The 25,681-nt window shown below is 41.5% G+C and overlaps 1 protein-coding gene and 1 long non-coding RNA gene across 20 annotated transcripts in view; one reads left to right on the plus strand and one right to left on the minus strand.

Annotated features, from left to right (window-relative positions):
- The window catches only part of RHBDD1 (rhomboid domain containing 1), a 179,380-nt gene that overhangs the window by 142,273 nt on the left and 11,426 nt on the right, over window positions 1-25,681 (plus strand). The window contains exon 9 of one of the 19 annotated variants that reach the window (XR_011969008.1): window positions 11,246-11,343. The exons of the other annotated variants lie outside the window; for them this stretch is intronic. The gene's annotated coding sequence lies outside the window, so the exon portion shown is untranslated. The remainder of the gene's footprint in view (window positions 1-11,245; window positions 11,344-25,681) is intronic. 19 annotated transcript variants of the gene reach the window in all.
- LOC140509933 (uncharacterized) lies at window positions 4,822-11,097 on the minus strand. The gene is made up of 3 exons (XR_011969012.1): window positions 9,941-11,097; window positions 9,753-9,841; window positions 4,822-5,132 (listed from the first exon to the last, which is right to left on the minus strand). It is a non-coding gene; the product is annotated as an uncharacterized lncRNA (long non-coding RNA).

A 25,681-nucleotide genomic window follows, 5' to 3' on the forward strand; every position in this document is an offset into this window, starting at 1 on the left:
GAAGAAGGCTCCAGAATGGAGCACAGACAGGGTTGCCACTTCCAAGGACGGGTATCCATGAATGAAAGAGGGATTGTTGGGGGCCAGGGCCACCCTCCTACCTGCTGTTGGCAGCTTAGAGTGGCAAGGTACCTCACAAACTGGCTGCAGGGTGGAGAGAGCAGGGGCTTTCCATCCTTTTTGTGTTCATGAACCCCTTTGGCTGTCAGGTGAAGCCTGTGGCCCCCTTCGCAGAAAAATGTGCACAAAATAAAATGTATAGGATTGCAAAGGAAACGAATTGTATTGAAATACAGTTAATATGTGTGTATATATAGGCATATATGTGCATATGCATATATTATATAAGCATACACACATATACATATGTTGTATATTACATTGCATGTGTATATACACAACCCCACAGGCATGTATTACATGTGCATTTATATGTGTATGCATGTTCATGTTTACAGGGGTGTTTATGGAGATACATGTATTCACATGTGTATTGCATTGCTATGCCATGTCGGTATATGTTACATTGCATGCATGTGTACATTAATATCTATACACACGCAGGTGTTATATGTTGCGTATATACACAAACATGTACACCAACATAGGTATATATTATATGTGCATTCATACCTATGTTTACATGTGTTTATACATATGTATATGCATACCAATGCATATTAAATGCACTGTGTATACATAGGTATCTTTTACATTGCATGTATATATGTGTGTGTATACATGTATGCGTGTATGTATACATAACGTGCAGGTGTGTGCATATATTACATTTCATATATGTGCATGTACAGGTGTGTTTAGACCTAGCTATACATGTGTGTATATAAAACATGTGCAGGTGTGTGCACATATTATTTCATATATGCATATGTACATATTACGTGCATGTATACGCATAGGGATGTGTGTATGTTGCATTGCAACGTATGTACCACATTGTGCATGTGTGTGTATGTATGTATATGTGTGTGTGTGTGTGTTCTCAGGCCTCAGCTTAAGAACCCCTGATTTTAAAGATTCTACAGATTTGTAAGCTTACTCCTAACACCTGGGATTCTATACTTGTGACAGCTTTCTAATTGGACTAAGATAAGCTTTTTTACCTTTGGCCTCCCTAAAGTCCCCTATTGCAGTGAAGGATTGGCTCAATACAGAGACCTTGAACATTTGGGTCTGTCTGTCCAGCCAGTTGTCACTTGGCTCTGAAAGCAAACAGATTCTCAGTGAATGGTGGAGATTGGTCTTTGCTGTGAGTCCTAGTCAGGGATCAGGGCCTTCCCCCCATTGACATTGTCTATATCTTGTATGTTCATAGCAGTTGTTGTCTCTTTCCTATCAGTCTGGGAGCTGCTTGAGGACAGAGACCTTATAGTTGCCTCCTCTGTATCCCCAGTGCTTAGGACATTGTACGCTACAGAGTAAGCCCTTGATGAGTCCACCTCACTGCCTGGTCTGTAGCATCTCTACAGTTTGCAAAGTGTTCCCTTCCCACACGTCCTTTGAGACAGATAGAGGTAAAACAAGTATTGCTGGCTCTTTTATGGGTGAAAGAATTATGATTCAGCAAGGTTAAAGACCTGCTTTAGCCAATGAGAGTTCAAGCCTTGACCCAAAACCAGAGATTCTGTTAAACTTTCTTTCTACAACACTCCATGGTATAGTATGATATACATTGATCTAGATCATATGGATGGAATTGAAATTCAGGGAGGCTGTGACTGACCTTTTAAAGACCACACAGGAAGCCCTTGGTGGATCTAAGAGGACACGTGAGCTCTCTTTTCCAAGCCTATGCCTTCTAGCCTCTTTCCAAATTTCCTTTTCTGCGCCAGACCCTTTTCTCTGATAATACGGTTGAGTTACAAGAGCAAATGGATATTAGGATTATAGATCTTGGCAGTTCTCAGAATTGTCTTATGATCCACCCTAGTCTCAGCCAGAGTTACAATTAAGTGTCCAGTTTAAAGAAAAGTATTTACTCCACAGGCCTTGAGGATTGTTTCAGTCATATGGGATCATTTTAGCTCCAATGTTCTGGAGTATTCTGCTCATTTAAAGGAGCCTGGGTGTTAATGACCTTGGGCATTTCTAGGCTGTGCTTTTATTTTAGTAAGATTTTCATTTTATACACAAGAAAGATTCTTCTTGCTTTCCAAATATGCCCTTAATGCACGTCTCCTGGTTCTGACACCTGATGACTTGGAGCACACTTGTAGGTTACTCACTCAATCTTTCTGGGGCTCCATTCTCTCCCTTATAAAGTAGGTTTGTTATGAGAAGACAGAGTACATTGCAAATCTCAAAACATTACCTAAAATCCGAGCTGTTGTTATTTCAGAAGCCTCGATTTTCTGTGAAGGTTAAGCCAGGGACCTATTTTGCTGGCAAGTGAGAAGAAGAAAACAGCACAAATTGTCAAGGGGCACCTCGCTCCTAATAGGCAGGCATCACTCTGCCTAATAATGGAATAGATAGGAATCAGGAGAGTAGAAAAGATAGACAAATTGATTCCCAGAGTGGAGGGGGGCAGGGAAATTCAGCTATTCTACCTCCTCCTCCCCGCCTTTTCTCTTTCCCAAACCTCCCCACAATCTTTTGTAGGGTTACTGGAATGAGTTGGTCTTCAGACCTCTCTACGGTATCAGAGCTAGCCCGTAACCCAGATTATACCTTGACAAATGTCTTTGGACAGATTTTCCCAGGGATCCCCTAGGGATCCAGAGTTTCTGAGCTTAGGCAAAGGTGGGAGACCCCTCCTTTTATCCCTCACGCTTGCCATATGATCAGCCCACATCCTTTTCTTGGACATCCATCTGTGTGATACCCTTTGTACCATTTTTCCTGTGAATTTCCTCACTGGCCATATACAACCTTCTATTTAATTCCACCATGTACCTCTTCATTGACCTCTAGGTGATCTGAATTGTTTCTTTGGAGACCAGTGGTCCATGGCTTGTAGCCAGTATTAAAAACTGTCTTCTTCACAACGTCCTTAAATGACTTTCCGTCTTTCCCCCAAACTCATTTGGGCCCGTTAGTGTTAGTCAGCTTTATGGAGGAAGCCTGAGTAGATGACTCATTTGGGGGGTGGGGGTGGGGCAGCGAGAGAAGGAGGAGGAAGAGAGAGGGGAGAGAAAGGGAGGGGGATGGGGAAGAGAGAAAGAGATCTGGATTTTTTGTAGACTCCATCCTCAGCGATACAAGGGAAAGAAAATAAGCATCAATGTGGCTCCTGCTGTGTGACAGGCACTGTGATAAATACTTTTTACAAATATTACCTCACTTAATCCTCACAACAACCCTGCAAGGTAGGTGCTGTTATGATCCCTATTTTATAGTTGAGGGAACTGAGGCAAATAGAGATTAAATGACCTGCCCTGGGGTCTCTCAGCTAATAAGTCCCTCAGCCTAAATTTGAGCTCAGGCCTTCCTGACTCTAGACCCAGTGCTTTATCACCGTGCTACCACCTGTGTATTCACTGTGTGTCAGACAAAAAATAGCCCTTTCCCTCGAGGAACTCACATTCTAATTGGGGGGTGGGGGGAGAGATAACATGTAAATTATTAGTTATCTAGTTAATTTTAGGTAATTACTTATTTACATGTGATCTCTTCCTGTTATATGTGTGTGTGTATGCGACACATTGTATATTGTATATTATCTTCTATAGATATAAGATCTATGCAGAGTGAATAAAAATAATCTGAAAGGAAAAGGCTTTAGCAACTGTGGGGGAACCAGAAAGGCTTCCTGCAGAAGGTAGGATTTGAACTGGGTCTTGAAGGAGCCAGGGAAGCAGTGAGATGGAAGTGAAGTGACAAAGCATCCCAGGAATGAAGGGTGGCCATGGCAAAGGCATGGAGGCAGGAAATGGAGGGTCAGATTCCAAGAAACTGAAAGAAGGCCCATGTAGCAGGATCATAGAGGAAAGTAATGAATCAAAAAGCAGGAAAAGTAGGAAGATACCAAATTAGGAAGAGCTTTTTTTTAAATTAAATTTTATTTTATCTTCAGTTCTGAATTCTTCCACCTCTTCCATCCATTGGGAAAACAAGAAAAACAAAATCTGTTTCCTGTATATCCAGTCAAGCTAAACAAATTCTCACATTAGCTGTCTCAAAAAGAAAAAAAAAAGCTTCAATTTGTCCTCTTCAGTCATTTGCCTCTCTCTGGAGCGAGGAAGCATCAAGAAGAACTTTAAAAGACAAATAATAAGCGTTATATTTGATCTTGGAGGTATTGGGGAGTCACTGCAGTTCACTGAGCAGGGGGATGACATGGTGAGACCAACTATTTAGACTCAGTCACCTTGGAAGCTAAGTGAAGGAGGGGGCAGAGTGGGGACAGACCTGAGCCAGGGAGGCCAGGTAGAAGGCTGATACGACAGTAGCTGAGTGATGGAACCCTACCTAGAGTTATGGCCATATGAGTGGGGGAATGGTGATGTATCTAAGTGATATTGTAAAGGCAGAAAAAATAACACAGATTTGCCAATAATCTGTGTACATGGGGTGAGTGACAGTTGACGCTGAAGTTGAAAGCATTTGTCATTCAGAGAATGGCAGTGACAATATGGAAGTTTGGAAGAGAGGATGTTTTGGGGGGAAAGATAATGAATTCTGAATATGTTGAATTTTAGATATCTATGGGACATCCCCAACTGAAATACCAAAGAGACAATTAGACATATGTGACTAACGATAACTTCTCGGAGAGTGGCAGATCAATTAATCAATATTTATTAAGTATATAGATATTTAGTAAATAGATATAGATAGAGTTTTTTGTTGTATGTTAAATATTATACATAGATACAAATAAATGTTATATATTTATTAGATATATAAGTCTTAGGATAATGTACATAGAAAATAATGAAAGCTGTAAAAGCTGATGGGGTCACCTGATGAGATAAAATAGAAACAAAAAAGGAGGCACAGGACAGTGGCTTGGCCAGCACATGGAGAGCAGATGTGACATGGATGAGAGGTCGCATTGAAGTATTTGAGCAGATCTTAGCATATCCATTGAAGTCCACTAGTATGAGGGCGGGAGATGGAGAGAAGAGCCAAGATCTGATCTCATTGAGGAAGGAGAGTGTCTTGGAGGTCTGTAAGAAATAAGCACCAGGATCTGAATTGATTGATAAATTTGGGATAGCGTGAATCTCAGGGGAGAAGAAATTGCTTAGTGAAGGTGAACAAAAAAAGGTTTGGGAGTGGCCATGGGGAGCTAACAGTATTCCAGCTCCCCTAGTATGAATGTTGAGTCAGGGCATGAAAGAAAGAGTAGCCAGTTTTGAAGAAGAGATGCCAGGAAATCCGTGTCATCAGGAGTATGCTGTGTGTCAGTGAGGGCCAGAAGACCTAAGAGTGCAAAAGAAGGAGGTGTAGCATGAAAGGAAGTTAATGGAGCTAGCATTCCAGAGGGCACAGAGGGAAGGAGAGCAAGTCCAGAGTGTAACATTGAGTGTGGAGGTGGGAAGGGACAGTGCATGGGGATGGGAAAGAGACAGACAAAAAGAGAGAGATGAAGAAGCATGAGGAAATGTGATTGAGGTTTGAGAATGACTTTTCTCACTGGCTGACAATTCAAAAATCACTGGGACAGGGTGAATATAAAAGGATGGGAGTAACTTTAACTAACCATTTAGTAGCAAGTCCAGGCATAGTATCAGTGGTGAGAGAGACGTTTCTTGAGGGAGGCATGTAATCCTCCCTCAGGTTGGAGCCTCTTGGCAGATGGGGATATTGTCCTATGAGACCCAAGACGGCTGCCAACAATAATGTCATATTCTATTGTTGACATGAATTTGAGGTATTCAGGTATACAATCTTTAAATCATCTCCCCAAGTCTGAAGGTCGCTGGGTCATGATTAAGCAAACTTAAAATTTTCAAAGATTTTGACTCTGTTGGAAACTCCAAACCTTTCCATTTTGAAATGAGTACGTAGCCCTTGTGGATCTTAAATTGAACCTTTGGCCTGGTTTACTGGATGCCAGAATAAATGTGATATCTGGTACCATATCTGTGAGTCTTTGAATGGCCTTAGGGTCTGTCAGGTGGGTGGGAAATTTCAATCCAAGAACTAAGTTCATGCTGCTCCTTCTTGTTAGAGGTTAACCCCTAAAATTACCTTTTAAAAAATAGTTTTGTAGTAGATTGGGTGAGCACTTCCTTTTCAGTTGGGAGCCTTTAAAAGGTGGAATAAATTCAACTTTTCTTGTGGTCTTTCATGTGCCTACCTCTGGGTACTGGCACCCCAATCTTGGCAGACAGCCAATGAATGCACCTTTCCATCCAAGTGTAAATTTTACCCAGCACTGCATGTAACTGTTTGAGTCAACAGCTGGGACCCAGTCTTGTCAACCTTCCATGCACTGTACTCTCCCTAAAGTCCCCAACAGTGCTGAGAGTTATTTGCTGTCAACCGATGGTCTTAAATGAGGTTTGAAGTTGGCTGAGCCATTTGGTCACTATTGAACCAGGTGGGAGGACAAGTGAGTGGAGGAACACAGATTTCTTTGATGGAAGGTGAGCTACCTGCCAAATGCACGTTTGAGTATTTGTGGCCCAGCTTCAAAGACTAACACAGCTTTTCTAACCAAGTTGTGTTATTTGCAGCATGCAACTTGACTGACGGTGCTTTGTGGACTGCTGAGCAGTTTTAGAGTTTGGGGGATTTTTTGTTTGAAAGTATGATGAAAGATTTTATTACTCTTGTGGTAGAAAAGGCAGTGGAGTTAGCATCAAGGGAGACCTGGGTTCTGGTCCCAACGCTGCACTTTTCCATGTGACTTGAAGTAAGTTACTTCACCTAAAAGAACTGAACCCTATTTCCCCTGCCTTACGATGAAAGGTTACCATACAATGCAGTGGCAACTTTATTTTTTTACAGTTATCAAAAATTCCTCTTTTTAAAAAAATAATTTAACTTGAACATTCATTTTTCAAAATTCTGAGTTCCAAATTCCCTCCCTCCAGTCCCTCCCCCACCATAAAGAAGGCAAGAAATTTGATACCCATTGTATATGTGAATTTGTGCCAAAGCATATTTCCATACTAGCCATTTGGGGGCAGGGAGGAGAAAAAGAAAATGAAAGAGTCTGCTTCAGTCTGCACTCAGAGTTCATAGTAAAGATTAATAAAGCAGTCTAGACTAGAGATGGGGGCCTGAACCTGGGTAGTACCTCCATGAAGACAGAGAAAGCAACAGATGCTGTGAGAACAGGAATGAATTCTCACTGGTTCTAGGACCATGGAATCAGTCATAAAACCTCAGAGCTGGAAAAGGACCTCTCCGGTCTTGTAGTCCATTTCTTTACTTGAAGCAGTCATCCCACCCAGAGCATCCTTGGCAGATGGTCATATAGTTTCAAGATTTCTGGTGACCAGGAATTCACTGCTTCTCTACCTCAGGACAATTTTAGGGATGGTGTCTCTTTTATCCACCTGGTCTTGAGTGTGCCATTTTGAGGTCAGCCATCATGTTCCCTTTAAATCCTCTCTTCTCCAAGCTCAAATAGTAGTGTTCAAGTGTTCAATTTTGAGTTGGGACAGCTACATTCAAACCCTGGCCCTGAGCTTTGCTAATGGTGTAATCCTAGGAAAGTAATTTCATGTCACTGACCCTTATTTTCCTCTTATGTTAAATAGGAGTCAAATTATTTATATCCTTTGCTTCAGTAGGATGTTGTATGTAAAGTGACTGTAAGTCTTAAACTGCTCTTTGAGAGGAAAAAAGCCAGATGGGTTGTCTTCAGGAAAGGGAAAATGATCCCAAACTTCTCCTAGAAACAAAGGCTCATCTTTTTGGCACCAGTGCTAAAGTAGTCTTATGTGACAATTAGTCACAAAATATGGACATCTCTAAGGAGTTTTGTGAACTACCCAAAGCCAGTGCATGAGGGGCACATGGTAGATATGAGCTGTGTGTAGCAGATAATAAATGAGAAAGTTGGAAGAATTGGAGAAAGCGACATTATCTGAGAAGCATCTGGATTAAAACAATGAGTTGTTCCGTGGCTAGAACAGGGGATAACAGGCGTACAAGCAGAGGGTTCCAATGGCAGCCTTCTGATGTCAAGAAGAAAAGGCCCTTAGTGTGCCAGGTGGACTTCCTGTTGCAGACTTGGGGGAAGAGGGCATGAACAGGAATCACACAGATAGGCACCATCCATGAAGATGTGTTCAGTGCCAGTGGACTAAAATATTGGGATATTTGGGTTGTTCAGTCACTTTTGGTCATGTCCAATTCTTTGTGACTCTGAGGTTTTCTTGACAGAGATACTAGAGGGAGTTTGCCATTTCTTTCTCCAGTTCATTTTACAGGTGAGGAAACTGAGGCAAACTGGTTAAGTGACTTGCTCAGGATCACACAGCTAGTAAGTGTCTGAAGTCAGATTTGAACCCAGGAAGGTGAGTTTTCCTGATTCCAAATCCCACACTCTATCCACTGTGCCCCCAAATTGTTCATGATAGAGATGGTGTGACCCAGAGAGGATATGAACCCACAATCACTAGTTCTGGAGACTGATGCCTTATCCATTGTACCACTGGGTCACCACCTAGCTTCCTAATATTTGAATATAGTGCCATCTAAATGTGAGTTGGGACTTAACTAATCCTCATGCGGCTTAGTTTTGAGTCCCCTTAAATATATACATCAGTGAGAACAGTATAGCAGAAGTTCTCAAAGTCTGGTCCAGGACGATGCCCAACACCCTTTTAGCCCTTTCAGAAGTCCCCACGATCAAAACTGTTTTCATAATAATACTGAGATGCTTTAATTTCTAATATGGTAAATATCAGTAAATATAACCCACAGAAACAAAAACTCTTTGGGAAAGGGATCCTTAGTAATTTATGAGTGTAAAGGGGTCCTGAGACCAAAAGGTTTGAGAACCACCCTATGTTCTACAATCCCAGGCATCTAGGTAGCACAGTGTATGGAGTACTGGACTTAGAGTCAGGAAGACCTGAAGAGATACTGACTAGCTGTATGACCCTGGGCAAGTCACTTCACCCTGTTTGCCTTAGTTTCCTCATCTGTAAAATGAGCTGGAGGAGGAAATGGCAAACCACTCCACTGTCTTTGCCAAGAAAACCCCAAATGGGATCATAGAAAGTCACACACGACTGAAACAACTCAACAGCAAAATGGCTTATAATATTGTATATGTCACTGCAAATACCCTTGTTCTATTAATGTTCCTGAGATCACATTATCCTTTTGTTGAATTACATTGAGCTTAAAGTCTACAGCCAGTCCCTCAGATTTTCTTTACGTGAACTATTGTCCAGTTTCATATACTATATTCTGTATTCATGCATTTGACCTTTTGAATTCAAGTAGAAGACTTTACATTTTATTGATTACTGGAATTTCATCTTATTTAATGCAGTGAAAAGAACTCTGGAATTAGACCCAAGTTCTAACCCTGAACTCCTTGATTCTCAGTTATTTTCCACTCTTCTCTCCCTAAATCAGTATAGATTGTGACACCATAGATTTAGAGCTGAATGTTACCTTCAGGGTCATCTGGTCCGTTCCCCTCATTTTACAGACAAGGAAACTGAAATCCTAGGAGGTTAAGTCACTTGCCCAAGATTACACCATAATAAACGTCAGGACTCCCATTCACACCCAAATCCTCTGACTCCAAATCTTTCTCTTTCATTCTCTTATACCTTACGTGATGAGATTTTGAAGATAAAACACATCTTTACCTACAAACTTGCCTTCCACCATTATGTACCAGACTGAGGGGAGATTCTCTCCAACTGTAGATGTTTTATCCAAAGAGAGAAGAGGAATCCTGAAAAAGTCCATGAGTGTTATTTCTGCTGAGGCAGGTCAAACCTGTCGCCATACTTTCCATAATAGATGATTCTTTACGACAAGACACCTCACTCACCCTTCAGAGGACACGCACACTGTGTCTATCATCCAAACCATACTTCTAGCCTTCCTAAACCTTCCAGAGCTTAGGGCTCAGCTGTTACTGATTTCAAGATCCCAGGGTTACCTCCACTACGTGATATTGCCTTGGAGTAGCACTCAGGAAAAAGTACATTTCATTCTTCATAGTTTGGCATGCTGGTTCATTAAGGTCATTGAAGTCCCTTTCCAGGTAGAAAGCTATTTTGTAATAGCTGTTTGACTTTCTGGTGAGAGAGGTGAATGAAAACAAACCAGGATGAATCTTAGATCTCCTTTTTCTACCTTGATATTGTTGGCAGCAAATGACTCACCTGGCCTTTTGGTGTTTATCCTTGAGGGCAGGATCTGTATCTTCTGTATGTTAGGTACACTCCTTAGTAAGATATCTGGAACAGTGTGGGCGCTTAGCCCATGCCAGTGATCCTTGATAACAGTGTTTGTCTTGTAATCCCTTTCTGCCATGAAAAAAAAAGTCCAAAGATAGGTTTTCCTAAGATTCAGATAGAGTAACCTTGTGGTCTGTTTTGTTTTGTTTTCTTTTCTTTTCTTTCTTTTCTTTCTTTTTTCTCTCTTGTTTTAATGTCATCTGTTGTTTTCTGAAAATGAAGAACATAAGAGAGGTGCTTTTGGTTAAGAGTGGAGCTAGAGGCCTTGACTTCTCTTTCTCAGTCCTTCCTTTAGCCTTTGCTAAAGCAATCTTTGTCATTCTGGACGCTGCCCAGCTGTGTCCTCTTGCTGTCTGGGAGAATCATAGAATCCTGGGATATTCAGAGTCAGAGAGGAGCAGAGAAGTCATCCAGCCATCTCATTTTTTCAAGGAAGTAAACTGAGGCCCAGAAAGATGAAGAAATAATTTTCTATAAGTCACATGGTTAGCTCAGTAGCAGAGCCAGTGGAAGAACCCAGATCTCTGCAATCCCATCTCCCTTCTATAGCATGGAAGGTATTTGACCTCCCAAATGGATTCCTCCCTCCTCTTTTTTTGCATGTTAATGTAGTCTTGGCCTAATAACTACCTCCTTTCTTCCCTTGTAAACATTGAGATGAAGCATATTTTTGCTTTGATTTTCAGCCTTCCCATCCTCTAAATGTCCAGAATAACTGGCTGGAATTCATGGGAATGCTGCGTCTTCAGATGTTTACAATCTGAAAGAATCCCTTATGGTTTTTATAATAAAACTCCTTGAATGTCGGTATTTTTTATGTTGGCAAGGCACGCCAAGTTCACAATACAGCAATTACAATGTAATGCATTATGTATAATTTGTACCATGCCCAGGAGCAATTTGTGAACTCTGAAATACTGTCCTGGCGCTCCTGCATAATTAGGAGGATCGTACGTCGTTAGCAGAAGAATTGCAGTGTATGTTGTCAGAGGTAAGTAACAGGAAGGAGGCGTAAGTTTTGATAGAGGCAGGTTGACCCATATGGTGCATGCAGGGCTTGGTTCATCAGACTCACACATCAGGTACCTAGATGCCTTCATCAATCGTCTGGGGGCAAACAACATTTTAGGTCTTATTGGCCTTGCTTTATCAGTGGGAATCACCCCCTGGTTGGGAGGTTGGGAGTTTTGTCTTTGAAATTTAACAACACTGCATTTATGGGACTCCTTTCTAATAGAACCATCATAAACATGAAAAAGTTTCCTTTTTTTTTCCTCCTGAAGCTGAATAATGTAATTTTATAGGGGAGGTATTGCCACATCAAATGAAAGGCAGTTTCTGTGTGTGTGTTGGATTTTTATTTTACTCATTTTTTTTCTACATGGTAGATGACTCATGGAAATGTGTCCTTTTTAGAACAGTCATTGGTTCACAGCCCTTGCTAAAGATTCACCCCTCTTCACTTTTTCTGTACTAGGATAGACACATGAAAATAACATCTTGGCTTCTTTGTATTTCCAGCTTTATATACCGCCTTTCTAATCCAAGCCTCTTGAGGTTATTATAACTTAAGCCACAACCGATGACTTTGCCCTTTTCCAAGCCCATTCTCTCTCTCTCTCTCTCTCTCTCTCTCTCTCTCTCTCTCTCTCTCTCTTTCTCTCTCTCTCTCTCTCTTTCTCTCTCTCTCTCTCTCTCTCTCTCTCTCTCTCTCTCTCTCTCTCCATGTATCTTTATATAGATATAGGAATATATGTATATAAACACATACACACATATATATACATATATTCATATATGGAGAAAGAAAGGCATAGACATAGATATCTCAATATATCTAGATCTAGTCATAGATATATAGAGAGGATGTAGATATATGGATATATCTAGATATAGATGTATAAATATAGATATAGATATATAGAAGCAGATATATCTATATGCATATGTGTATATGTAGATAGATAGATAGATAGATAAGGGGCAGCAGAGTAGTACAATGAATAGAGCACTCAGCTTGGAATGAGAAAGGCTCTTCTTCATGAGTTCAAATCCAGCCTCAGACACTTACTAGTTATGCAACTGTGGGTAGATTATTTAACCCTGTTTTCCTCAGTTTCCTCATCTGTAAAATGAACTGGAGAAGGAAATGGCAAACCACTCTATATCTCTGCCAAGAAAACCCCAAAAGGGGTCACAGAGAGTCAGACATGACTGAAATAACTGAACAATAACAAAAATAACCAGTGCTTAGCATAATGCCTAGTATAGAGTAGGCACTTAATCCATGTTGATTGATTGAGGCACGTATAGACATATGGAGGTAGCCCTCCACATTTGAATTCCACATATTCACTGATCCCCTCACACTGTTTGCTCCAGTGACGACCCTGTTCTTTTCTGAGCCCCTGGGCTGAAGAAGCACTTGAGTGAAGATTTACAGAGTGGGAGGGGGAGGCTGTGGACTCCTGAAGGTGCTGTGTCCATCTGTCTTTCCAGTAGTTTCAGGAGCAGTAGCCTAGAGGAGTAAACAGGAGAGCCAGAAAACACCACTTGGACCCTGCCCAGTATGCGGTCCCCCTCTGAGCCTCCCTCATATTTTAAGAGGAGATTTGAACCCCTGTTTCAAAATGAAGATCATCTTAGGAAAAGGCTAAGAATATTTAGTGGTCATTCGCTATCAGTCAATAAATGTTTCTTAAGCACCAACTGTATTCCTGGCACTGTGTTAAGCTCTAGGCATAGAAAGGCAAAAGACAGTCTCTGTCCTCAAGGAATTCATTAGTTGCCTTTGTCGGTGCAAGTCCGAGGTCAGCATTAATGACCTGGAAGATTTGACTTCAGATTGGTGGGGATGAGCAGAATGTAGAGAGGAGGAGAAGACATGTCGCAATGGAAGTCAATCTCTTTTTCTCTTGTGGCCCTTTTCTTAGCTATTTTACCCTATTCCCAAGGACTCCTGGAAACTGACTCTCCCCAATCCCTGTCCAGGCAATAAAAACTCTGTGTGTGTGTGTGTGTGTGTGTGTGTGTGTGTGTGTGTGTGTGTGTGAGAGAGAGAGAGAGAGAGAGAGAGAGAGAGGGAGGGAGGGAGGGAGGGAGGAGAGAGACATAAATATAGGTATTTTGTTTACTTCCAAGGCTTTGGGATAGAAACCGTTCTCAGCAACAGTTGGAATTCATAGGAAGTACAGTTCTCTGTCACAGAATGTGAACAACTTCCTTGGAATGTCAGCTTCTCTGATAGACTATAAGCTCCTTGAGGTCAGGCATTGTTTTTTTGTTTTTTGATGTATGAATTTTTTTCCCCTCTCCACCCCAAACTTTGCACAATGTCTTCCACTTTGTAGGAGACTTAATAAATGCTTTTTGATTGATCAAAGAAAGCCTTATCAGCTTACTTAGGATTCTGGGTGACTTTTCTTACCTTTAATGACCAAAGGTCTTCAGTTCTGTGACTACATTCCTCGATACTTATTTCCTTAGACTATTTTGTCCTTTCAGCATGCACAGATTGGTTATTTTTTAGAAATAAGGTTTTTCTCTTCTAATTTCAAAATAATGTTGTAGTCAGAGGACCTGGGATCAAATCCTAGTTGTTCCACTTAGTACCTCTGTATTCACTCAGTTTTTTGGTCATGTCTAACTCTCTGTGGCCCCATTTGGGGTTTTCTGAGCAAAGATACTGGAGTGGTTTGCCATTTCCTTCTCCAGCTCATTTTACAGATGAGGAAACCCAGGAAAACAGGGTTAAATGACTTGCCCACAGTCACACAGTTAGTGTCTGAGGCCAGATTTGACCTTGGGTCTTCCTGCCTCCAGGTTATCACTCTATCCACTGTGCCACATGGCTTCTCTCTCTGTTAAATGATGTAGTCAGCCTGGTCCAGCGGGGTGGTTTTTTTTTTGTTTGTTTGTTTTTAAATTATTTTTTAATGTTTAACAATCACTGCCATACAATTGAGATTTTATCCCCCCCACACCTACCCCCCACTACCCCCCTCCCTCCCCACGACTGCATACAATTCTGTATGGGTTCTACATATACTTTCCTACTGAGTATATTTTCACTATAGTCATGCTATGTGGTCAGACTAAAATAAATGAAAGAAATCATATAACAAATCAAAACATGATACACAAACACATACACATACACAAACATGATCTGCTACATTTTGCGAATGACTTCCATATTTCTTTCTCTGAGTGTGGAAGCCATTTTGCCTTGAGAACCACCATTGGGATTTTATTATTTTTTTTTTTTTAAGAAGTTCTTGCGTTATTACAAAATTCCAAGTCTACCAGAAAAAACTCTCGCACACTGTGGTCGTTGCTGTGCGCAAAGTTCTCCTGGTTCTGCTCCTTTCACTCAGCATCAGGTCATATAAGTCCTTCCAGGCCTCTCTGAAGTCTTCTTGTTCATCATTTCTTATGGCACAATAATACTCCATTACATTCATATACCATAATTTATTCAGCCATTCCCCAATTGATGGACATACCCTGGACTTCCAGTTTTTGGCAACTACATAGAGTGCTGCTATAAATATTTTTGTACATGTGGGACCCTTTCCCATTTTTATGATCTCTTGGGGATACAGTCCTAGTAGCGATATTGCTGGGTCAAAGGGTATGCACATTTTTGTAGCCCTTTGGGCATAGTTCCAAATTGCTCTCCAGAATGGTTGGATGCGCTCGCAGCTCCACCAACAATGAAATAGTGTTCCAACTCTCCCACATCCTCTCCAGCATTTATCATTTTCTTGTTCTGTCATGTTTGCCAATCTTATAGGTGTGATGTGGTACCTCAGAGTTGTTTCGATTTGCATCTCTCTAATCAACAGTGATTTAGAGCATTTTTTCATATGATTATAGATATCTTTAATTTCTTCCTCTAAAAATTGCCTGTTCATATCCTTTGACCATTTATCAATTGGGGAATGACTGGTATGATTATACATTTGAGTCAGTTCTCTAGATATTCTAGAAATGAGGCCTTTATCCCCAGCGGAGTGTTTTTTAAAGTCCCTCCCAGCACTGAAGTCCTGGGGTTGCATGAATTGGTCACTTGAGGTAGCCTGGCTGGACTTTCTTGTCTCTTTAATTGTCTTGGGAGAAAATTGCCTGCATGTTATCTCTCCCATTAGGTTAAATGTCGTGAGAAGAGGGTCTGTTTTTGGCCTTTCTTTGTGTCCCCAGTGCCTAGCACAGAGTGAGTGCTTAATACATACTTGTTAATTGACTGACTGACTGACTGATTGAATTCTTCTCTCGTACCAATCAGTGGGCCAACACTAACAGAGTAAGATACCTGAGCTGGAGAAATTAAAACAAGACATTTGTAAGATCACAAAGAAAAAGCAAAACTTGTGCGTACAATTAATCAAATGAGCCAAGGCTATGTAGGAAACATGGTTAGGGCATAGCATTTTAAAGCCTTAAACTAGTGTGAACTTGCTTATTCAAGGCTAACTAGGGGAAATGGGGGCCGTGGGGAGCAGTGGAAAGCATACTTGACAGATTCAGAATAATGAAAACAACTCACACTGAGTGTCTTCAATGTGCCACGTGCTGTACAAGACACTAGAAATACAAATACAGAGAATGAAGCAGTCCTTACCTGCAGGGAGTTTACAGTCAAGCTTACAGGTGAACACTTATAAATTAAAACAAATAAATTAAAAGAGAATAAATAAAAAATATACAAAATAGTGACGAAGAGAGGTTGCTAGCAACAGAGGGAGTCTAGAAGGAATCTATCAAAAAGAGGGTGCTTGGACGGTGTCTTAAAGAGGGGGTTCTGATAGGTGGAACGGAGAAAGAATTCCATTCAAAGTGGGAAGATGACTAGTGGAAAGATTCATATTATGTGTGAATGACATAGGAGACCAGTTTGGTTGGAATGAAGCATCTGGGAGGAGGAGTGATAACCAGTGAGGCTGGAAAGGTGGGTTGGAACCCCAGTGTAAAGAACTTTAAATGCTAATTAGATGAGTTTCTGTTTTGTCCTGCAGGCAGGAAGGAGCCACCAAAGTTAGTCGAGTGAAGGGAGTGACACAGGCAGAACTGTACCTAAGAAAAGTCACTGGCAGTACACAATGATTTGAAGGAGAGAGGTCAGTTAGGAGATGCTGCTGTTCTCTTGGAGATGGGCAATGAGGTCTTGAACTCAGGTCATAGCCATGTGGCTAGAGAGGAGCAGATTCGAGTGAGGAATGAGGTGGGTGTGGGGGCCTAAAAATGGCAATATATGGCAACTGATGGGGTGAGGGAGAATGAAGAATCCAGCTTTAATGGTGAGGTTGCAAACCTAGGAGACTAGAAGAGAATGATGCTTTCAGCAGAAACAGTTATTTGGAAGAGAGGAACATTTTGGAGGAAACATCAATAAGTTGATAAAATTTAAGGAGGATTTGGAGGAATCAGGAGAGTAGAAAGTAGCACTTAAGGTTGAGTCTTGAAGGATACCAGTAATTCGAAAAAGAGGAGGTAAGGAGGAAGTCCTATCAGGCAAGGGGGAAAGACGATGCAATGGCATGGAGATGCATGATAAAGTGTCCTTGGGAAGGAACAACAGTAAGGCCAGTTGTACTGGACCATAAAATGAAGGAAGGAGAGTGATGCATAATAAGGCTGGACAAGTGGGCAGATAAATAAATATAAAATATATTTAAAGTAATAAAGAATAATTACAGAAAAGAGAGAGTATCAATAACTGAGGAAATTAGGAAAGGGCCTGCGTAGGAGACAGCACCTCAATGGAGAGAAAATAGGCATTTCAAGGTGCAGAGAGTACGTTTTAGACCTGGGGACCACCTGTGAAAAGCCACATAGATAGGAGAGGGGATGTCATATTTGGAAAGACAATAGGATTAGAATGGAGAGAATGTGAATGTGAGTAGTGTGAAACAAGAATGGAAATCTGGATGGAAGTTCTAGAGGCTTCTTCCTAGAGGTAGTAGGGAGCCATTGAAAAATTTTGAGTTGGGGGAAGGGATGATAGCATGAGAAGAGCTATTTTAGGAGTTCCAGACTGTCTGAAATCTAGTCTTGTCTTTGCTGAATCACCAATCACTTTAATTTTTTAAAAACTTAATTTTTTTCATTTAATGAATATTCAACTTTCTCCTTTCCATCTCATTGAGAAAGAAAAATGAAACTTTTAGCATATTTATGGTCGAGCAAAATAGATTTCTGCAAAAAAAAAAAAAAAAAGGAAGGAGAAAAGGTAGACATAAAATAGGGTGGCTGGATTTCATCCTTTGCAAACTCTCATTCCTGTTATCTCTCTGAGATAAAATTGGTGAGTAGCAAATGGATTCTATGATCTCTAAGGTTCCTTTTCCTCTAACTTTCTGTTATCCTACCCTTTATTATATGATACCATCCACATAGCCTTTTAAAAGTCCATCTTTTATCTTACCCTGAGTCCATCACTTCTCTTGATCGGGGTGGGTACCATGCCTCATCATGAATCCTCTGAAATCATGCTCATTCATTGTATTGATCCCAGAATTGTTTCTCTTTTACACTATTGTTGAATTGTTCTCCTGGTTTTGCTCACCTTCCCCATGTTCATGCAAGCCTTCTTAGGTTTCCCTGAAACTATCCCTCCTCTTCATCATTTCTTATAGTGCAATGGTATTCCATCAGATTCATCTACCATAATTTGTTCAGCCACTGCCCAATGGATGGGCACCCCTCAGTTTGCCATGTTTTTACCATTACAAAAAGAGCTTGTATAAATATTTTTGTATCTATGGATCCTTTCCCTCTTTCTTTGGTCTCTTTGTAGTATAGACCTCATAGTGGTAGTACTGTGTTGAAGGGTATGCATAGTTTAATGACCTTTTTGGGGGAGGGAGGAGTGGGCATAGTTCCCTGTTGCTTTCCAGAATGACCAGACAAGTTCACAGTACCGCCAAAAGTGCATTAATATCTACTTTTTCACAGCCCCTCTATCTATTGTCTTTTTTCTTTTCTTGGTCAGTTTTGCAAATCTGATTGGTGTGAGCTGGAATCTCAGAGTAGTTTTAATTTGCATTTCTCCCATTATTAGTGATTTGGGGCATTTTTCCATCTAGCTGTGAATAGCTTGGATTTCATCTTCTGCAAGCTCTCCTGTTTCCTTTATTTCTCTGAACTTCAGTTTGTAAAATTGTGGAGGAGGGAATGGATTATATGATCTCTAAGGTCCCTTTACCTCTAACTTTCTGTGATTCTACCCTCTGCCTTATAACAGCACCTGCATAGCACTTTAAAACTCCAACCTTTAATAATGCAATATCCCTATTACCAAACCCCAGCATGTACCCACATCTTTCCAGAGAAGCTGAGTGAGCAGTGTACTCATTCTCCCTTATTATCTAAATCGTCTGCTCTTCAAGGTAAACAGGATTCTACCTAGTGTGTCTCTAACACATTCTTAACTGTGAATTCAAAGAAAAATAAAACTTAGTGAGATGTTTCCTCTTCTAGACGTATGACACTTTTTTGTGTTGTTAGGCAGTGTATGTTTTAGAATATAGACTCTTGCTGGGGGTTGAGCACCTTTCTCTAGACTTGTTCCCTTAGACTTGATCTGTTGACTGGCATGGTGCTGATCAGATCCCAGAGGCTGAAGTCCTTTCTCGAGCTGAACTGCCAAGCGTACAAACTCAACCCTGGAGAGAGCAACTCTGATGGGCTGGCCACATTGTTCGAATGCCAAGCACACATTTGCCTCACTTATGGAAGTCAGAAGAAGTGATACCAGGACACTCTCAAGGTCTCTCTAAAGAACTTTGGAATTAGTTACATGACATGAGAGACACTGGCAGAGACCATCTAGCATGGTGTGCCCACATCAAGGAAGGCACTGTGCCCTCTGACCAAAACAGAATTGCAGTAGCTCAAAAGAAATGTGAGATGTGCGAATTTAGAGGCATCTCCCTTTCAAATGTTTATATCGACTATGTATGCCTGACCTATGGTAGAACCTTCTGAGCTCATACTGATTGTATTCAGACACAATGTCCCTTGATCCCAACGGAGTGATGACATTTTGATCCTCCTTGAGCATGAAGGGACAACAACCAACCAGCAAACAGACTTGATCCCTTGATAAGTAGTGAAATGAGAGTCTCACCTCCCATGAAATGGGGAGGAGCATCTTTAAGCACAGAGAAGCTCAGGGAGGAAGTTGGGAAGTACTCAGCACACATTTCCCATTCCAGTGTTCCCACCTTGTCCTGCCTCACTCTTATTCTCCTTCAGAGATACCTTCCACCTTATTCCCATCTACCTTTTCTCTTCCTTACTTTTTGACTTTGAAAATATTTCTTCCCAGCCTTCTTTTTCACTTCTTTCATAATCCAACTTTGCCCCAGATTTTACCACCATCTTACCACAATTGTTGTTATCACTACTATCATTACTTATGATTATTAAGGTTAGCAATCGTATAGCACTTTAAGGTTTGCAAAGTGCACTCCAAATACTAACTCATTTAATCCTCAATAATCCCAGGACGTAGTAATAATTTAAAACTAGCACTTATTTAGTGCTTTAAGGTTTACAAAGAGCTTTACAAATACTATTTTATTCTCACAACAATACTGGTGCCTAGTTGCTGTTGTTATCCCCATTTTATATTTGAGGAAACTGAGGCAGAAGTTAAGTGACTTGCCTAGAGTCACACAACTTGTGTGTCTCTAAGTCGTCCTGACTCCAGGTCCAATGTTCTTTCCATTGAACCGACCCTCATTGACCATTACTCCTGGCCTCTTCCTCTGGGAGATAATTTTCTGTCTTTCATATAGCTGAAACTTGCTTACATAGAAGTTAAAGTTTGCATTAAGATGACAGCTTTGCATGTCTAAGAAACACCAAGAAAGGCCATTTTGACTAGACTTAGCAAAAAAACCATTCCTGGGGGCAGTAGTTCCATTGGAACAGTGTTATAGGTGAGTGGCTGAATGTAGTTACTGGCTGCCAGATTTCACAACTCTAAAGTAGGATCTGTTTATAGATTTTGGTTGAGACACCCTTACACCAGGGTATGACTGGAATGTTACAGAGGTTTCACCGTGTCTGCTGAATACTTTGGGTGATTATGGAAGAATTATGATTTCATCTGTTGTTCTGTAGTTTCAGAGAGTTCAATCACCACTTCATGCCTGCTGATACCTTCTTGGGTTGTTTGAAATTCAGCATGATTTTTCCCCCACAGATGGCATTGTACCTGGTAGCTCAGTTCCCTATACCAGCCCTCAAAAGAAAATTTAAAAACCCACTTAACTCATAACATACCCCAAGTACTGTTATCACTACTGAACTTGACCACCACCTGTGAAAATTTTTCTGTGGCAAATATGTATATTGTTCAGTTTGGGATGGCAAGAGTGCATTCACTCTCTCTCTTCTGCTTCCCTACTTCTGCTTCCAAACAGAAAGCAGGATTTTAGGGCTGCTGGTTCTTAGATCATGGATCTAAGACTGGTAGGAATGTGAGAGGTCATCTAGTCCTAGCTTATCCTTTTACAAAAACTTTTTTTTCTTGTCTTCACTTACCTTGCTTCTGTCCCATAGTGGCAACCACAGAGACAGAGCCTGGTGATAAAAGGATAGGACAGGAATTCTTCCATCTTACCATCCTTCTATCCCACTAAACCCCAGGCCATGGCTGCCACCTCTCCCTTCCATCCTCCCCTCCTCCTCCCTCAAAGCTCTGATCCTTCTATCCTACCAAAGGGCTTGCTTGAAGCTACTTGCTGGGGGTGGTATATTCAGGCTGCTCATAAGCCAAGTCATCAAGACTCAAGGATAGAAATGATGCCTTACGAAGCACCAAACATATATATATGTACACTCAGGCGTTTTCAGAAAAGACCACGTCGCTCCTGGGTTGATGACTGAAGTGTCCATGCCTTTTACCCAAGTCTCAGAAATCTGGGCCAAGTCCCAAATCACTCCAACAAAATGCAAGGATCTCTCAGATCTTCCATTCAGCCTCTAGATTCCAGAAGCCCACATGTAGTGACTGATATGGGAACTCCACTTATGTAACAGAATAAAAGGTTAGGTCACTGATGATATTCCGTGAAGCTCCCGCCTCTTCCCACCCCGAGGGCCAATGGGCCCAAGTTAGGTATTAGAGGTACAGTTTGTGACGACAGACAGCCCACCCTCTGGGGCATTTACAGTCAACTGGTGCCTGCATCTGACACAAAAGTGCGTCTTTAGCCTCTTTTCTTCTGTTATTATCATGCTGTGTTGTTCTCAGATGATACTCTTAGCCCAGACCTTGCTGATTGGATTGCCCTCTGATACCCAGCAGTGACGTACTATAAGTACAGATTTCAGATTTACACTGGAACAGTTTGTCCCTGTCTGTCTCCACCTGCTTTCAGCTCTTAAGGAACACTTTGAACTGGAATGTTTTTTACTTAGATTACAAGGACTTATTTCCCTAGGTCAGGGATGTTTTGTGTAGTTATATGCAGATAGTAGTATCTCTACCTAGAACTGGGAACAAGCCATCCTTCCTTTATTTTACAGAACAAATTCTCTCAACAAAAAAGGTTGAGATGATCATTATTCTTTTCTCTAAATAATCCCTCCAGTCCTACAACAGAATTGTAGAATTTTGCATTCAGAAAGGACTTCGATGGCTCTCCAGCCCAACCCAGACCTGAAAAAAGAAGCCCCATCATAATTCTCCTTGGCTGTGCCTGATCAGGATTCTATCTTTCTTCACTGCCTGGCCCTGAGCAGGGTGGAGAAGCATTCTGGCACAGGAGGGGTGGGAGGGAAATGGAGAATCATCAATGAGTTGAAGGTACTACGAGGTGGCACCATATTCCCATCCTCTCTGAGTAGATGACTGTTTCTTAGGAACAAGGGTAAAGAGAGTTCTCCAGAATGCTTCTAGAAATGGAAGTACATTTACCTTGAGATAGCTCCCTCCAAGAGTACCGACAACGTCATGGCAGAACAGTACTATTGGGGAGTTCCACGGGGAACTCCTAGCACGAGGCTGAGAGGAGACGTGTCTCTATCACTGTTCCATCCTGCTGACTACAGGAATATTAAGTAAAGAAGTATCCACTGTTGACTGTCCAAAGCTCCCATTGTATCTCCATGGATCAAGACAGAAGAAAAGGCTGGTGCTTTGGAGAGAAAAATGCATGATAGGTCAGGGTCATAGCTGACTTTATCTGTTCAGTATTGTTCTCCCTAGAAGGAAGACTTTAGTCCTTGTTCAGAGCATTCGAATGGGAAGACTAGAAACCTGGGTTCTGGTCCACTGGCTCTCTCCATATGTACTAGCTAGGTGACTTCCAGCAAGTTGATTAATCTCCCAGGTCTCAATTTCTTCATGTAAAATAGGCCTGCCAGGAAATTGCAGGTTTGTAGTTAGCTGTTGAATACATTGCTTGGTCCCTCCACCCTTTCCTACCATTCACACCATAGACCAGGTGATCATTCAGAGCCCCTGAAAGCTCTAAGATCTCTGATTCTATACATTGTCCTGCAGTAGGGTATTAATAAAAAAGGAGGTGAGCTAAAATTATCTCCATTGATAATAGGAAATGATTACCAACTGGAAATTGAGTAGTTTCTACTCTAGAAACCCAGTGAAAAGAATATTAAAACAAAATACAGGTGTCCAGATGTAGTTAACACTGCTTCTGGGGAACCTTTTCTAGAAAAGAAAGGCTGGAGCCTAGGTGGCAAGACACAACATTCAAGATTTTGTGGTTTGTGGGAATATGATGGACCAACCACCACCTGTCAGAGGAGGGATGTTGTTCTAGCCACTTGTAACCCTACTAGCTCTTGACAGGCCCCAAGCCCCAGCCAGAAGGGACAGAGTCTTCCTGCAGCTCCCTAAGCACAGAGGAAGTAAGACAGTCAGAAGCTGCCCAAGAGCCCCCCTGCCAAACCTGTAACATCAAAAGCTGCTCTTTGGCAGCTCCTGAGCATAACCCCACCAGGACAGAAGCAGCCAATTCACTTAAGGTTATCAGCCAAGTAATTAAGGGAAAAGAAAAAAAAAGGAAAAAAAAAACTTCCCCTGGCAGGAAATGTCAAGTTAATGCTGGAGGCACTGATAGATTTCCAGGATTCATTGCACTAACAGCTATTCCCCAGAGCCCTACCTATGCAAATGAGCACAGGCCTAGAGAAGAATTGGTCTGTACCTCTCAAAAACCTCTTTGATGGACCCCACCATAGAAGGGTTGGTATGGAATTAAGAGCAAGATCATAGACCTGGATCCTGACATTGGGAGAACTGGGAGAAAGATACAAGGAGGAAAGATTTTTGGAGAATTGCCATAAAGACACAGAAATACTTATTTAAAGGCTGTGGATTTTTTAAATTGTTTAAAAATCAATAATAATAATTAGTTAATTATTTGTTAAATTAATGCTCAATCAAGATCCAATCAAGGTGCTATGGGGGGGGGGGGCGGTATGTGAGAGAGGGGTTGTCTCGTCTTAGATTCCTAATTGGGATCTGGAATGGTGGAAAGAAAAAGCCTCCACTGACCAGGTTGAGTACCTAGCAAGTGTACGTTCTAGGTCTGGTTCTGAATTCTGATCAGTGGTTTGGTTTGGTTTGGTTTGGTTTGGTTTGGTTTGGGGGCGAAGGGGGCACGCTAGGTATTTATGTATGTCAGTGAACTTTCTCTTTACCCTGCTGTAGAGGAAACCTGATGTGACATGGAAACTGCTAGATGCTGGCAGCCAGTCCCTGGGTATCAGACCAACTAGACAATAAACAACCTCATAACATCCAGTGCAGCAGCTTCTGCAGGGCCCATCTGCTTCAAAATAACCCGAATTCTGCTTACTTTGCGGAATGCTTTGTTCACTGGAATTTGGCCTAGTTTCTTTTAGCAGTATTCTCTGCAAGACTTTGCTTCCATCTGCTGGAAGAGGAAAATAGTGAGAGGTACTGGAATTCAGACTGTGCGTTGGTTGGGTGCCTACTATGTGCAGGGCATCTGGGGATAAAAAGAAAAGACAGACAAGAACAGACAGATGGAGAGAGAGGAGGGAAAAGACTGAAACACTGAGGGAGCAAGAAGGAAAGAGAGTAGGGTGGAAAGAGAGAGGGGGAGAGAGTGAGCGAGTCCTTTGCCCTCAAGTTGTTTAGTTACTTTTACAGTTTAGGACTTGTACAGGATGATTGAGAATGAGAGGGGCAAAGGAAAAATCCAGGCAAAGGGTGTCATCTTGGGAAATCTGAGGAGGGGAGAGATGTGGACTTAGGGAAGGATTATAGATCTAACTGGAAGGACATCAGAGGTCACTGACAGAGGCAGCAAACACTTCCCAAGTGTGGCTGAAACCACCTTAAAATATGGTTGGGAAATATTTAATAAAATAATAAAAATACAAGAAAATGTAGATAACGTTACATTTTTAAAATTAAGACAATATGTGGCCAATAGGGATCCTTCTGGATGGTTTAGTGTCTCCTGTTTCTGTATGAATTCCACAACGCTGTTCTAAACAACCACCCTGATTCCAGAGATGAGGAAATCAAGACCCAGGAAAATTGGCCCTTTGATGTTAAAGATCTCTAAGAAGAAGGTTTTGACCTTTGTCTACTGGACAACCCTAAGGAGAATGTGTGTGTGTGTGTGTGTGTGTGTGTGTGTGTGTGTGTGTGTGTGTGTGTGTGTCTGAGAGCGATGTGAAAGGGTCATGTAGGACTAGAGTTCCTACCGATACTGGGGGCAATTGATCAAAGGTATTTGTCACAACAAAGTGATATGTTTTACCTGCATCAACTCATTCAATCCTCCCAACAACCTTGGATGATAAGGTGCCATAGGTACCATTTCCTTAATTTTACAGATGGGAAAACTGAGGCTCAGAGAGACATTAAGCACCTTGCCCAGCATCAAACAGCTGCAAAGTGGCAGAGACATCATTTGAAACCAACGTTCCTCGATATCAATTTTTTTCTCTTTTTCTAATGGAAACTTAGCTTTTGGCTTCCTTTAACCTTCCAGGCCACACCATTTGTCCCTTCTGAGATCATCCCAAGCTTACTTTTGGATTGGGAGAAATTTCTAGGCCAGAAAAACTCCCAAAGGGGAAAGGCAGTCTTCTGAAGCTCCCTATGACCTCTTTGCAACTTTCTGATACACCAGATGTGATGGGCTCAGCCAGGGCAACTTTGGACTGTGGACCAAAGACACTCTTTTTATAGGACGAGGGAACATTGGAACTTCCCCAAAGCATTGCTAATTAGCACAGCTCCTTAGCTGGAGCACCACTAGTCACGCACGCATCAATCCCAGCTGTCTGACAGACTTCAGAAAGCTTCC

Source organism: Notamacropus eugenii, chromosome 6 (assembly GCF_028372415.1).
Source record: "Notamacropus eugenii isolate mMacEug1 chromosome 6, mMacEug1.pri_v2, whole genome shotgun sequence".
Lineage (NCBI taxonomy): Eukaryota > Metazoa > Chordata > Mammalia > Diprotodontia > Macropodidae > Notamacropus > Notamacropus eugenii.